Genomic DNA, 10,558 nt, shown 5'->3' with positions numbered 1-10,558 from the left:
TCGGCAAACGACCCGTTTCTGGTAGCTGTGCTCATTAGGCGGCTTAGTTTTCATTTGCCTTACTTATTCGCACCGACTGTGCAGGCTCGTGAGGGGACTTTATGGGGATTTCTTAAGGAGGTTGCTAACACTTTCAATTTTCTCACTGTGCGCTTCTCTTTAGATTACCTGTACAGCCTCTCGAGAAAGCAGATGACCCAGGCTCTCACTGAGTCTTTGTTCCCTACACCATTGTATCGGCAGCCTTATCTGGGGTCTTTGGACATCAGTGTTCTAAAGCGTGTTAGGCGGATGTGCATTCAGGCAGCCGCTAAAACGTTCTTTTTCAAACTACACACAGCGACGCTGCCTGTCAAGACATTTCTTAATGACAAGGGGATGTTTGTACCCTGGAATGTGAATTGTCGTCTGTGTAACGTGCCTGAGACAATTGATCATTGCTTCATCCTGTGCCGTGATGCCATGTTCTTTTGGGACATACTACAACGAACTCTTAAGAAGGACATTGAAATTACACCATACAATATTAGATTTCTGCCTGTTGACAAAAACTCTGTTGTGCCTTATGACGTGTTTGTGTTGATGGGACTATTCAGTCTTTGGAAAAGCCGCATGATGGACAGACATGCCGAGCCACCAAGATCGTCCAAATCTGTGTTTCGGGAACAGTGTGCGTTGGTGAGGAGTGTATATGCTGCTCGCGACGAACCTCCAAGCTGGCTGCCGTGCCTAGATGCTTTTGTGTGCCTCCCTGAATTTTGATGTTTTGATGGGGATGCAGTGGTGAGTTAGGGCTATGGGGGGCTCATATTAAGCAGCCCGGTAACTTGAGACGCGAACTAGTCTGATTGAAGTTTCCTCCTTTTTACAGAAGTTCTTCCATGCAATAAAGAAAAAAATCTGTCAGGATGGCCGAGCGGTCCAAGGCGCTGCGTTCAGGTCGCAGTCCGGTCTTCCGGGCGTGGGTTCGAATCCCACTTTTAACATCACTTTTTCTTTTTATGCACGCAAGAAGAATAACGAAGGTTTTACTCTGCACCGATTTCTATGCACCCGTGTCCTGTCAGGATGGCCGAGCGGTCCAAGGCGCTGCGTTCAGGTCACAGTCCGAACTTCCGGGCGTGGGTTAGAATGCCACTTCTGACATCAGTGTTTTTATTTTCATGCGCACAAGACGAAAAAGAAAGGTTTTACTCTGCACCGATTTCTATGCACCCGTGTCCTGTCAGGATGGCCGAGCGGTCCAAGGCGCTGAGTTCAGGTCGCAGTCCGGTCTTCCGGGCGTGGGTTCGAATTCCACTTCTGACATCAGTGCTTTTATTTTTATGCGCACAAGACGAAAAAGAAAGGTTTTACTCTGCACCGATTTCTATGCACCCGTGTTCTGTCAGGATGGCCGAGATGCCCAAGGCGCTGCTGCGTTCAGGTCGCAGTCCGGTCTTCCGGGCGTGGGTTCGAATCCCACTTCTGACATCAGTGTTTTTATTATTATGCGCACAAGACGAAAAAAAAAGGTTTTACTCTGCACCGACTTCTATCCACCCGTGTCCTGTCAGGATGGCCGAGCGGTCCAAGGCGCTGAGTTCAGGTCGCAGTCCGGTCTTCCGGGCGTGGGTTCGAATCCCACTTCTGACATCAGCGTTTTTATTTTTATGCGCACAAGACGAAAAAGAAAGGTTTTACTCTGCACCGATTTCTATGCACCCGTGTCCTGTCAGGATGGCCGAGCGGTCCAAGGCGCTGCGTTCAGGTCGCAGTCCGGTCTTCCGGGCGTGGGTTCGAATCCCACTTCTGACATCAGTGTTCTTATTTTTATGCGCACAAGACGAAAAAGAAAGGTTTTACTCTGCACCGATTTCTATGCACCCGTGTCCTGTCAGGATGGCCGAGCGATCCAAGGCGCTGAGTTCAGGTCCCAGTCCGGACTTCCGGGCGTAGGTTAGAATGCCACTTCTGATATCACGTTTTGTTTTTATTTTTATGCGCACAAGACGAAAAAGGAAGGTTTTACTCTGCACCGATTTCTATGCACCCATGTTCTGTCAGGATGGCCGAGCGGTCCAAGGCGCTGCGTTCAGGTCGCAGTCCGGTCTTCCGGGCGTGGGTTCGAATCCCACTTCTGACATCACGTTGTGTTTTTATTTTTATGCGCACAAGACGAAAAAGGAAGGTTTTACTCTGCACCGATTTCAGCGCACCCATGTTCTATCAGGATGGCGAAACGGGAGCATTCCACTTCCGGCCACAGCCGCGTTAGGAGTTCAGACGTGCGATGACGGGTACCGTAGAAGCGGCTTCGGCGGCCATGTCTGGCCGCGGTTATAGGACTACGGGAAAGGAAAGTGACCACCAGGTTGTTTTACCAGGGTTGCCTACAGGGCGTTTCGTTCTGAATACAGTTTTTGCATAAGGATGTCACGGCCCTCCCGTACGCTGCGAAAGGTTTCCGCGACGCGTTGGCGGAACATTCGCTGCTCCCGGACGTTATCGCCCTGGGGGCGTATCGCATGAGCCACGTCTGTGCGACCACCTTAAAGGATGCCGAGACGCTAAAAATGATTACAGGCATCAGCGAGCAACGTGTGAAAAAGGTGACTGACCCGGCGAACCAGGACGTGCGCCTGAAGCTGCACTGGCTACTACACATCGTGCCCGATGAGGAGGTGCGAGCAGCCTTCGCACCGTCAATCAGCGGTCATATTTCATTTTCCCGCGCCTCACCTGATTACAAGCTCGCTCACGATGGCATAGGTTCAGTTCAATAGCTTAAACCGAAGCAGAAACTTGGGAGATGATGTTCAGTTAGAAATTATTTACCGGGCGAAAGCTAAGTGCTCGTGACGATCAATGTTTACGAATGTCTTCGCATATCATTAAAAAAAATGCACAGTATAATCGTGTCCGTGTACTCCTTCCAATTCGGTGCTAGAAGACGAAGAAGATTAAGGTAAGGTGAAGAGAAAGAAAACGAATAGAATGGGTATGTGCCATATTACTTGAGGAGAAGAAGAAGAAGAAGAAGAAGAAGAAGAAGAAGAAGAAGAAGAAGAAGAAGAAGAAGAAGAAGAAGAAGAAGAAGAAGAAGAAGAAGAAGAAGAAGAAGAAGAAGAAGAAGAAGAAGAAGAAGAAGAAGAAGAAGAAGAAGAAGAAGAAGAAGAAGAAGAAGAACAGGAGAAATCGTTCGTTCAGAAGCGAGCTTTAGGATGCCGAAGATGGAGAAGACTGGACAGGAGGAAACCATCATATGGGTTCAATCTGTCCGCGAAGGTCGCCAGCTTCCTGGAGCATACACCTTTTGTCTGCAGGGTAAGCTGTACCCCCACACCGGCATCGACAGCGGCCGCGGCAACCCGGGCCTCAGCTTCCACCGCAGCACTGCCAAATCCTGCAGCTGGGGACCGCCGCAGACGCTCTTTGAGGTATCCAGGGCATCGGCTTCTCCAAGAATGAGCTCTGAACGCGGCGAGCCGCTTGTCCTTGACGGACGCACTTGGAGGGCGTCTGGCCGGTCTCCGCGGCCGGGACGCAGTTCGCCAACGCCATCGCCGGGTGTTCGTGGATGCTGGCCCCCGCCGCCTACGCCGCCAGGGTTTCGGGATGAACGAGCCTCCTGCGAGGACCTCAGACATCGGCTTTCCAGCCGCCGAGGCAGGCCGCTTGACATCCATCGTGCGCAAGGTAACACAGGCGGAAGCCCACAAGAAGATCACAGTGGGTCAGATATTTCACAGAGATCTTTTTGCTGGAGGTCAAGAGAGCTCAACCGCGATACCTCGCCGTCACAAAAGACTCGGAGAGCGAGGCCAGCAGAAAGTGTTACGCCGGCCGATGACGCAAGCGAGCGCGCACCTCTGCAGGTCGCGATTTGATTGAAGGCGGAAGTTACCGAAACCTTCACAGGTCCATGACGAACGACGAGGCATGGTCTGTGGTCATTGCACAGGCCGTTGGCCTCTGGCGAAAACAAGCATCTTGTAAAGACTTAAGTGATCAAGAGCACAACGAGACAGCCAGTGGGAAGCCTGCGGGCTTCGAACTCAACCATGAACAAGAGAGAACCTTCATCTCTGTGGGCGCTGACACCTGTCGGGCTCAGTGTTCCACTCCATATTCAAATTGGGACAAAGAAACGGAGTCCATCAAGTAGACACCATCCGAGAGTGATGACGAAGACCCTGTACTGTACAGAACCTTTCATGCCCAGAACAGTTCGCGACAACTGTACCGTGCCGAGGGGCTGGCTGCTACTTCATCGAGTTCATACCCAGCAGGAAGCATCGCAGAGGACAAAATTCGACTACCGGCAAGCACCCGTCCCAGAGTCGTCACCACGAGGCCAAAGATGTGGTGGAAGGAGTACTATGTCTCGTTAAGTTACGTTTTTATCCCAATTGTCCCCTCCTCGAGCCCCTTTTTCAGAAAAAAAAAGCGCGGAGCACCTATAATGATGTTGCGAATAAACAAATTGTATAGTTTTATCGTGTGCTGTTCTTTCATGGCGCCATTGCAACCAAGGTCGGTCGTTGTGTTTTGAGAGTTCGGTCTCTCCTTCGGGGGTGGGTAGGTAAAATTTCCGGGCTATCCTGAGCCAAATTTGGAGATTTTTTTATAACGTTATTGATTGCCTCAGTGCATAAGGGTAGTTGGGAAAGTATAAAGAGAAAGAAAAGAGTGGGTGGGTGCTAAATGAAGGACAAAAGGTGGGCGGATCTAATGAAGGTGAGGAGGGAGCGGTGATGTGGCCCTTGCGTCCAAGCAACATATGAGGACGAGTTGTCCGGCAGGAAATCCGGTGCTGAGATCACCATCGTGTTGGGCGCGGTCAATTATGGCTAGACATCAGTTTTGTTCCATATAAAAATTGTTTTATTTTTTTTAGGAAAGGAAATGGCGTGGTAATAGTCTCTCATCTTGGTAGGTCGAAATCTGACAAGAACATTTTGTAGGAGTGGGGGTGGGGGGGGGGGGTTGCCCGAGGTCAAAGGCCACCCCACCATGGTGGACCAGGGTGGTCATGGTTAACTTTGCAGAGATGGCACACCTCCTGTAGCTTACAGCCACGCTGTTTCTGTAGTAGGCATCGCAAAATTATTTCAAGGTCATCTGGAGACACGGAGTCTGAGATCCGAGTTTTGCATCCAGTAGAACATTCGCTCTAAAAATTTCAGTCCACTTTCGGAATGGCTCTTCCTTGCAACACTGAGTACGGCTTTTTATACTACAGCGTAAGAGGACCATAGCAGCGACGACTTCCCGGCATTGCCGTCTGTGTGAAGCTTGCACCTGAAAACAGTGGCAGGTGGAGAGAAGGGAGTCCCCCTCCACGCCCCTTGCAGGGGAGAGTAGGGAGAGGCCGGACTAAGAATGACCCACCATGAATGAAAATGACTGAGAGTGGCTCAGCAAGGACGAAAAAAAAACAGTGATTAGGAACAGAAATGTAATGAGAATGGAAGCAGAAGCAGAATAGAATTACAGATGGAACAGAACCAGTACTGGAACAGATTGGTGAATGAAAGAAAATGAATCAGAACTGGAAGCGAATCGCATTTCGACCGCATCAATCCAATTGCTCGCCGCTATTTCTTTTTCTTCTTACTGTGCAGATTTGCCCTTTGACATAAGTTAAAAGAAAAGGTAAAGGCTAGATTCGTTGTTGAATGTCAACAGGGCTCGATGCTGAGGCCAACGTGTCCACATGCGCGTGTCTGGCTGGCTGGTGTCTTGGATGGTAGCGTTGGCTGAACAGCTGTTCGCTCGCAGCTCGAAGTCCGGGTCAAGTCCCCGAAAAGTGATTCGGCGTTACCTCCTTGGTGGGAGCCGGGGAGAAGAGACATTTCAGTGGAAAGGTATGCGGCGTGGAGTACCAGGACGCCCTCACCATAGGAGCCAGCACAGGGCCCACTCGAAGTCTCCGCAGTGCGAATTTAGGGAGTTGTGGAATATGGGGACCCCATTGATTAGGAGAATATGAAAATAGCGGAGAGCCAGTGCGCATGCTCAGAACAATAACACCCCTGGGGTTCTTGTACTACGCATGAGCACTGGCTCCCCGCTTTCCCCTACCCCCTAACAGATAGGGTCCCCCGGTTCTAACCTGCCTTTCCCCACGGCGAGTTAGGTCGTGTAAGGCTGTCTGCACTCCCAAGGACGGCTTTCTAAAGCTCTGAAGCTTCAAGCATGAAGCGCCGGAATCAAGGAATGAAGCGCGTCTGCATGACATCACATGTGCCTCGTCGCGCTGACAGTATCTGTCCCACAGAGCTGCCCTTCCCCCAATCGCCGACTGATCTCTTTGTATGGGTAGAACAATCGCTGCGCCCCCGTCTGCTCTGCCGAGTGCGCTGCGTTACAACGATGAGCCATTCCGGGAATTTTGCCTTTTCCAGAAAGTTTGAGACAGAAAAACTAAGCGAAAAGAGACTCCTTGCTGAGTTGAAATTGAACTTAAAAACAAAAATTTTCTGATTTTTTTTTCCAGACTGACGGAGTTCAAGAGCTCCAACAGGAAAAAAACGCTGTTAGAAGAAGACGAGGACGATTCATTATTACCACGCTTCGTCGTCATCGCTGGAGGCTAGATCGCGAGTCTCGGTCTGAAGCTGCTGACTCCTGCTCTCCTGTCCCGCTGCTGTCTGAATGCTGCCAGCGTTGGTCGCCGTGATTCATCAGTAAATGCCCTCTTCAACAAAAAACACTGATCCATCGAAGAGCTGATCGGCTCAATAATTACTTTCATATTGAAGAACAATTGAGGATAGTGCGTCCATGTGGGAGTTTAGCAAAAGGATTACCGGCTTCTTTTCCTTGGCCTAAAAGAGGCTGTTTCCTACAAACGAAACCTATCCCATATTTTTCACCTTCCTCCTTTTTTTGTAATAGAAATCCACTTTTTGTTTATCTCTTCGGTTAAGCATACGGATTATGCTTTTTCTGTTCACCATATTGTCTTAAATATTGTGAATTTATGTACAATTTATTATATCCATACCGATTCTTCATGTTAGTTTCTTCAGTTTTCAGCTTTTTCTCACTCATCTGTCCTATACGAATATATGCTTATGAATGTGTTTTTGTTTCTTTGTACTATTCTTATGGATGAATGAGTATTATGATTTATGTGTAAAAATTGCCCACTGCTCTGAGTGTAAAAGTGAAAAAGGGGCTGCAGTTCGTCAAGCAACTTTGTTTACCTTTTTGTCGCCCCCTCGGTAACCTAGGTGTTGTTTAAATTAGACTTTGAAAGTTTATGAGCACAAGCACAGAAAAGAAGGTTTTATACAAAATTACACCGATTTCAGTGCACCCGTGTCCTGTCAGGATGGCCGAGCGGTCCAAGGCGCTGCGTTCAGGTCGCAGTCCGGTCTTCCGGGCGTGGGTTCGAATCCCACTTCTGACATCACTTTTTTCTGCGCCAAGGCTAACAAGGAAGGTTTTAATCTGCATTGAGTTCACTGCACAGCACCCATGTTCTGACAGGATGGCCTCATTCTACTTCCGGCCACTGCCCAGTGCGGACGTGGGATCACGGGCTCCAACGGAGCGGCGATAGTGGCCTTTGCTAGCCGCGTAAACAGGATTGAAGATAAGGAAGAACACGACTACGAAATAATTTTGCCTACGGCGCCTACCAGTCGTGTTGTGTTAAACACCGTTTTTTTTTTGCACGGCGACGTGTGAGTTAGACCCACAGGGTCGATGATTTCCGCGACGCTGTCGCCAACGCTGGTGCGCTCCCCGACGCTGTGGCGTTGGGGGCGTATCAGGTCAACCATGTTTGGGCGGTCACGCTCAAAAGCATCGAAGCAACCAAGAAGCTGGCAGCGATCAAGGAAATTGAGGTTAAAGGACGGCGCTGCATTATCATCCGGTGTAGCCGATGACGACATTCGGACGCCTCTTGGGAACTTAACGGAGGTGAACCGGGAGCGTTGGCCTGTGTTTCAGGCGTCAGCGAGAAGGGATCTACAACCAGGAGCGTTCTCCTGAAACTGAAACCCGGTATGAAGGTGGACGACCTCCCACACCATTTACGCGTCACCGGAGAGCTGGCCCTTGTTTTGGTGCCTGGGCGGCCTATGCAGTGCCTATGGTCCCGTGGCACGGGTCACATTCGACGTGAATGCAAGGTACCCCGTGCTCTAAATGCAGGCGTTATGGCCACGGCGACAGTGTGTTCGCACATATGCGGTGACTACCGGTGCGGTATCGAGAGACGATACGGCAGAGCTTCTGATAGATGTCGTCGAGGCAGAGTAGGCGGTAAAAGGAGCCGAGGAAGTTGGCAAGACTGCTTGGACGACCGATATTTCGGGGCCTCCCAGCGGAGACACTAGTGAAAATGGCAACGAAGGGAAGCAACTTGAAGAGGAAGAATCAGTCTCGAGTCAGGCGGACACGTCGACAAACAGGGAGAGCGTCCCGGCAACTAAGGACGCCGAGCCAATGATCACTGAGAAACAGCAGGACCAGAGCTGCGCCCGTTCAGCGAGCGGCACCGCCTCAGCTAAGCGGCCTCATGCCTTGACTGGCAACCAAGGGGACAGGCAGCAGCTTTCAGTGGTGAGGAGCAGCCAGCAAAAACTGCTGTCTTCAATGTGCCCTGCAATTTTGTTCTGGTCATTCTTGTGCAATGCCAAAACCAGGCAATAAATAAAAGAATGTCAGGATGGCCGAGCGGTCCAACGCGCAGCGTTCGCGTCTCGGTCCGGTCTTCGGGTCGTGGGTTCGAATCCCACATCTGACATCACTTTTTGTTTTTATTGTTATGCACAAAAGTCCAAAAAGGGAGCTTTTACTCTGCACCGATTTTTATGCGCCCTTGTTATCTCAGGATGGCTGAGCGATCCATTCTACTTTTGGCCACCGGCATTAATGGTCGCAGAATCATGTGCTCCAGCGGAGCGGCCCTTTCCAGCCGCGGAAACAGGCTTGAGAACACCGAAGATAGCGAGTACCAGATTATGCTGCCAACTTTGCCCACCGGGCGCGTTGTTTTTAACACGCTTTTTTTTTGCACGCCGATGTGCGAGTTAGGCCATACAGGGTGGAGGATTTCCGCGACGCGCTAGCCAACGCTGGGGCGCTCCCCGACCTTTTGGCGTAGGCTGTTTGGGCTGTGACATTAACCAGCACAGAACCAACGAAGACGCTGGCGGCGTTCAAGGAACGGGAAGTTAAACGTCGCCGCTGCCTCGTCATCGATCCCGAAGACCAACAGGTGAAGCTGCGACTGCACTGGATGTTGCACGGCTTGGCAGATGATGACATCCGGACGCCGTTTGTTGCTTTTGGGAATGTGACCGAGGTGACACGGGAGATGTGGCGAGTTCAAGGCGTCAACGAGAATGGGCCCGCCACGAGGACCGTGCTCCTGAAATTGAAGCCCGGCTTTAAGGCAGAGGATTTACCGCACCAGCTGCGAGTCGCCGGGGAATTCGCCCTTGTAGTGGTGCCGGGGCGGGCGATGCACTGCTTACGCTGTCGGAGCACAGGACACGTCCGCCACGAATCTAAGGTGCCCCGATGTTCAAAATGTAGGCGCTACGGACATGAGGAGGCTGGCTGTGTGCTCACGTACACTTCAGCCGCGGGACTTGAAACGAGCGAACGGTCGGCGGAGCTGACTATGGACGCAGTCGAGGCGGAGGAGGAGGCGGCCAAAGGAGCCGGAGAAGCGCGAACGCAGGCAAGGGAGACAGACTCCTCGGGCGACTCCGCTCGAGACATCAACGCCGCCAGCGATGCGGGGAGAAGTGGCGCTGCACCTGATCTCTCTAGGAAAGAGGCAGAGACGTCACGTCAGCCGGCAAACGACATGGAGCTCGATAATGGTGAGGAGCACCCAGACACTAGCGGTGCTCATACGCCAAGCGTCACAGCCCCAGCCAAGGGACCCCACACACAATCCGATCTCGAAGGCGACAAGGCATCAGCCCTCGGCGTCGACGAGCTGCCAGCAAAAACAGTCCAAGCCCGGCGGTCCGCACTACGCCTGCGGCCAAAACCTTTCCTCGGTGAGGCGTGCAGGGGATGAAGCGCCCCCGCTGCCAGTTCAGCCGCTCGCACCGGACGGAGGCGGTTCCAACGACCGCGTCCAGCCGAGCGCTGGACCAGAGAGATGAGCATCATGCTTTCGGTCTTTTCACCCTTGATTAAAATGACGCCTGGAACCACCTTGAGAGTAGCCACGTTAAATTTCAGGGGATTGGCAGCAAAAAAGAAGCAGAGCCAGGTCCTAACTGACCATGATATTGACGTGCTTGGCGAGCAATAAACAGAGGTTGGTGGGAAGGAAGAGACCGGCTGCATGGTGCGACGTTTCACGGCTAGATTTTGAGCCATTGTTCGCCACGTGGTAGGGACATCGGCTGGGTGCGTATTGTTTGTCAAAAAGGGGCCTGCACTCATTGCACAGGCTCATTACTCATGGTTGTCAGGATGGTGTGTAGTAGCTGATTGTACATACAGCAGTGCTGAGTTTAGCCCTATTTGAGTGTATGCTCCTAACATTGTTGAGGAAAGAACAGTGTCTTTCGAGAATGTTATGTAGCAATTA

General features: G+C 51.3%; 7 non-coding genes across 7 annotated transcripts; all 7 read left to right on the top strand.

Moving 5' to 3' along the window:
- The first annotated feature begins 902 nt into the window (after nt 1-902).
- Nucleotides 903-986, top strand: TRNAL-CAG (transfer RNA leucine (anticodon CAG)). Its single transcript has one exon. It is a non-coding gene; the product is annotated as a tRNA-Leu (tRNA).
- Nucleotides 987-1,224: 238 nt separating this feature from the next.
- TRNAL-CAG (transfer RNA leucine (anticodon CAG)) lies at nt 1,225-1,308 on the top strand. Its single transcript has one exon. It is a non-coding gene; the product is annotated as a tRNA-Leu (tRNA).
- A 78-nt stretch (nt 1,309-1,386) lies between these two features.
- Nucleotides 1,387-1,473, top strand: TRNAL-CAG (transfer RNA leucine (anticodon CAG)). The gene has a single exon. It is a non-coding gene; the product is annotated as a tRNA-Leu (tRNA).
- Nucleotides 1,474-1,551: 78 nt separating this feature from the next.
- Nucleotides 1,552-1,635, top strand: TRNAL-CAG (transfer RNA leucine (anticodon CAG)). The gene has a single exon. It is a non-coding gene; the product is annotated as a tRNA-Leu (tRNA).
- A 78-nt stretch (nt 1,636-1,713) lies between these two features.
- Nucleotides 1,714-1,797, top strand: TRNAL-CAG (transfer RNA leucine (anticodon CAG)). The gene has a single exon. It is a non-coding gene; the product is annotated as a tRNA-Leu (tRNA).
- A 244-nt stretch (nt 1,798-2,041) lies between these two features.
- Nucleotides 2,042-2,125, top strand: TRNAL-CAG (transfer RNA leucine (anticodon CAG)). The gene has a single exon. It is a non-coding gene; the product is annotated as a tRNA-Leu (tRNA).
- Nucleotides 2,126-7,315: 5,190 nt separating this feature from the next.
- TRNAL-CAG (transfer RNA leucine (anticodon CAG)) lies at nt 7,316-7,399 on the top strand. The gene has a single exon. It is a non-coding gene; the product is annotated as a tRNA-Leu (tRNA).
- Nucleotides 7,400-10,558: the final 3,159 nt, after the last annotated feature.

The sequence above is a fragment of the Amblyomma americanum genome, chromosome 2 (assembly GCF_052857255.1).
Source record: "Amblyomma americanum isolate KBUSLIRL-KWMA chromosome 2, ASM5285725v1, whole genome shotgun sequence".
In the NCBI taxonomy this organism is placed as follows: domain Eukaryota; kingdom Metazoa; phylum Arthropoda; class Arachnida; order Ixodida; family Ixodidae; genus Amblyomma; species Amblyomma americanum.
This window is presented reverse-complemented; position numbering and strand designations above follow the sequence as displayed.